This window comes from Amblyomma maculatum, chromosome 9 (assembly GCF_055883805.1).
Source record: "Amblyomma maculatum isolate TAMU_Amacu chromosome 9, ASM5588380v1, whole genome shotgun sequence".
Classification (NCBI taxonomy): domain Eukaryota; kingdom Metazoa; phylum Arthropoda; class Arachnida; order Ixodida; family Ixodidae; genus Amblyomma; species Amblyomma maculatum.
Genome location: NC_139352.1, coordinates 15453529 through 15457506, shown reverse-complemented (window position 1 = coordinate 15457506; position 3978 = coordinate 15453529). Strand labels below are relative to the sequence as shown.

The 3978-nt window shown below is 48.9% G+C and overlaps 1 long non-coding RNA gene across 1 annotated transcript; it reads right to left on the bottom strand.

The window, feature by feature from the left end:
* Window positions 1-2226: 2226 nt before the first annotated feature.
* Window positions 2227-3613, bottom strand: LOC146178416 (uncharacterized). Its single transcript, XR_014700865.1, has 2 exons — window positions 3225-3613; window positions 2227-2334 (listed from the first exon to the last, which is right to left on the bottom strand). It is a non-coding gene; the product is annotated as an uncharacterized LOC146178416 (long non-coding RNA).
* Between the last annotated feature and the right edge of the window lie 365 nt (window positions 3614-3978).

Below are 3978 nucleotides of genomic sequence, written 5' to 3'. Positions count from 1 at the left end.
GTTTTCGGCGCGTTTAGGACGCGTTCCCTACAAAGGCACAAAGCATGCCGCCTTGTATACCCTTTGGCTCCTGCTGACAGCGGTCAGGGGGAGTTCGCTGCTGTGGCGCTGCCATCCGAAATCAATGACTTATCTACCTTTAACGATGAGAGGTTTCTTAACGACCTGGAACACTGACGAGAAGCCGAGGCATGCCAATTTTTCGGCAGTTTCCTCTCTCCGCGAGACGAAGAACGAGCAAATGCCTGACGACTTTTCATGCAGGCGGGGACATTTCTCCAAGTAAACCTTTGTCTTCTTAATTCCACAGCTACGCTGTGCAATCCCTATTTCAGTTATCTCTAGCGAATGCGCAGTTTTGAGCTCCCGAAGCAGGATCGCGTATGAGGGTAGAACGATTGGCGTATGTGTTATCCCTTTATAAGCGCCGAGTGATGGCATTAATGACATATATCTGTTTCTTGATGCCGACTTGGTTCCGCGATGGCTGCTGCGGCACCGCCAGTTACAAACAGAGGTGCGAGATACCTAAAAAGAAAACCGACAACCATCGTTTCAACACGAAAGGGAGAGGAGAGAAAAACACTTTCACGAGTTTTGCGAAAAAGCGCGCCGTCACTTTTTCATTCCAGTTTTTTTTTTCTTGCCCCCTTTGTTAGAGCGCGACGGCGGCCACAATGCGGCCGGAGGAGGAGAGAAACAACCGAGCGCGCGCGCGCAAACACGTGCTGGAAAGCAGCGCGGAGCAGACGACAGCATGACGACGCGGCCGGGCTGCGCGTAGATTTTGACGTGGTCTCCATGGAGGGCGCTGACGCACAAAGCGGCGCAGCGCCCCCTGGCCCAGGTTTTCTCCCCTATAGGCGGCGGCGGCTCGGGGAGCACGGAGGCGAGAGGCGCACTGCTGTTGGGTCCAATTCGGGTTCTTTCGCCCCACCCAATAGTTCACTCCCCGAGTCAGGGTCCGTAAAAACAAATACGCACAAGTGCACCAAGTATAGTTATTGATACACACAGGAAGGGGCACGTAGGCCCCGCAACTTCTACACTGCATGGCCGCCATGTTGCGGATGAAAAAAAGTAGGTCACAACCAAAAGAGGAGGCACGTACGCCAACAACTTCGGCCCTAAAAGTGGTCACTTAGCAGGCGAGAAAAATTTACCTGTATACAAAACAAGCAGGATGGACGCCCCCACTCGCGCACTGCGGGGGGTTTGTCTGCAGGGAAACTAACCCGCGACGAAAACTCGCATGTATCCTGCTCTGGCCATGACTGACAAGGCAGAGGCACATGGGATACATATATCAATCAACTCTTCTAGAATACTACATAAGTATAATTGCCATATTATGAAAATATAAATGCTGCCACTTTTGTGACACTTCGCCATGGGACAGCTCCGCACCACGTCCACGGCAGGCTCGGACGGGGTCACAAACAATAGCATTAAGGAACTTAGACGCAAAATCAGTCGAGGCAATCACGGGGCTCATGAATAAGTACTGGAACGAGGACAAAATCTCCCAAGCCTGGAAGCATGCAAAGATTACTTTTATTCCCAAACCATGCAAGAAACTAGACATAGCCAATCTGCGCGCATACTCGCTCACCTCCTGCGTAGGCAAGCTCATGGAGCATGTGATCCTAATCAGACTGCAGGGGTACGCAGAGGACAACGAGATCTTGCCGACAACTATGCTAGGCTTCAGAGCTAATTTATCCACACAGGATGTCATGCTTCAGCTCAAAGATACTGGGAAAGGCACGGGCACCAAAGCAGTGCTATGGCTAGACCTCACCAAGGCCTTCGATAACGTGGCACACGAAGCCATTCTCGAGAACCTAGCTCTCTAAGCGACCATCGGCTATCCTCTATTCGCACTACATTTCCTGCCAATGCCCATTTCTTCTTGATTTCCACTAGCTAGAATGTCGGTAACTTGAGTTATTTCTTTTCTCTGACCCACTCTGCACCCCAAGCAACCACCGACATCCATCGGACGGCCAATGGCCATCCGTTTCGGATGTTCCGGATGGCCGATGGACGTCCGCGAACAGCCAGTGGACGTCCGTCGGCCGTCCGATGGGCGTCCAAATGGACATGTTTGTCTGACCAATGGACGTCCATTTCGGACGTCCGTTCCCGGATCTTTCTCGCATATTCGCATATATGCTGCATGCATGCTTTTTTCGCTCCCACGAGGCAATAAAATAGAAAAGCAGCTTAAAGTACAACAGGCATATTTTATTGTAAAATATCTAATTCATCAATATGACGTAAAACTTGAAGCGCACATCCATCTTCCGTGATGAAGTGGAAGCAACCAGCTTTCTGCAAAAAGAGAGAAAAAAAAAAAACAGGTTAGTAAATCGCCTGTAGCTCATGCACAGCATAATCCTTGACTCGAGGTTTTCTGGAGGCCAATAACAAGAAAATTGGGTATTTCTCATATTGTATCTGCCCTACAACACTTGTTACAAGCAGTCTCAAATACCGAAGTTCTGCCCTCCTTTCCCTTAGTTCACGCCAGTTATATCGCACCCGCTATCTTTCGAATATCACATAGGTTCATCTGCAATGCTTCAAGGATAAAGCTAAATAAGTTAAACAGTTCAGAAGGCAGTATCATACAGGCCATACCTAAATTAAAATAAGCTGATAACGAGCTTCAATAATTTCAAGCACAGAAAAGGCCACTGGCTATCTGAAATGACTTTTTTTTTTTGTAGTGGTGCACAACTTTCAAGCTCGCGAGCTTGGGTGATTATCGCTTATCGCATTGTACAGGAGCAGTTATGCATTTTATCACTGTAATGCACTGCAGCGCAGACTGTGCCCTCGCAACCTGCAACTTGCATTGAAAAATGCAGAGCATGCCACTTGCGAAGGCAAGCATATTAAAAAAAAAAAAAATCTTTGAAGACCGACTGTTTACCCAGCGCCTTGGTTGACGAAAACAAGGAGGTTGGTTATAAGCTTCGCAAGATTGTAAGAGTGGAACGCGATAGCACCTCCAGCAATTTCCTAGTTTGCGTAGAGGAGAGGGAGAGCCAACTCAATCGACATACACGGACGCCACCGCGCCGATTACTCCTGGTTTTCGGTGTAACTAGCTCCTTAATGCTATCGCGTTGAAATGTGTCAGTAGGTTCACTGCGCTGTTACATATTCATACAATTTTCGCTGCGCAGATTTTCACAAAGCTCGATCGCAGTACTCACTTTCAAACGCGGTCGCTTTCGCCGGAGTCGTCCGTCCTGATGTGTTGTCGTCGTGAACCACTGTTGCTCCAAGGGGGTAATCCTTTCACACTAGGAACTGGCACAACTGCGCAATCGTTGTCCTTGCAGCGCACACAGATGGGTGAAGGGATTAGAGCATAGTTGCGTGCACCCGCACAGAACTAAAAAAAAAACTGCTGCCGCGAGCCGTGGCGGCAGGACGACAGCCGGCAATGGCGGCACAGAAACACGTGGTACGAAACTACGGCAGAAACATTCATGCGCAGAAATGAATTGGCCGTAATAAGTTAACACTATATTTTTACTGAATATTGTTAGGTTCTTTAAATAGGTACCCTTTCTTGTGAGGATATTCAAGCGAAACCTACCATCCCCCCCCTCCCACACACACACACACACACTGCAATGGAATACGCAACTTTCAACCAAACAGTACGGCCGCCGGCCGGCGGGGACTGGCGGGGATTTCAAACAGCAAAAAAACTATTTTTGTAAAGACCCACAGTGCAAGGTAATCCGGCGCTTTTGTTCGCCAAGACGTGGTCGTGGACCATCGTGGATGGCGAAGCCGCGCAGGTGGTACATGTAGTACATACGTTAAGGCTCAACTAGAGTAACAATTGAAGATCACGACCGCCGCTACCAACGGATACAACGAATTGCGGCATGAAAGCTGAGAAATTAATGACATCGCCCCATACTGTATGTGCCAGAGTTTTTTAGGCCAACCAGC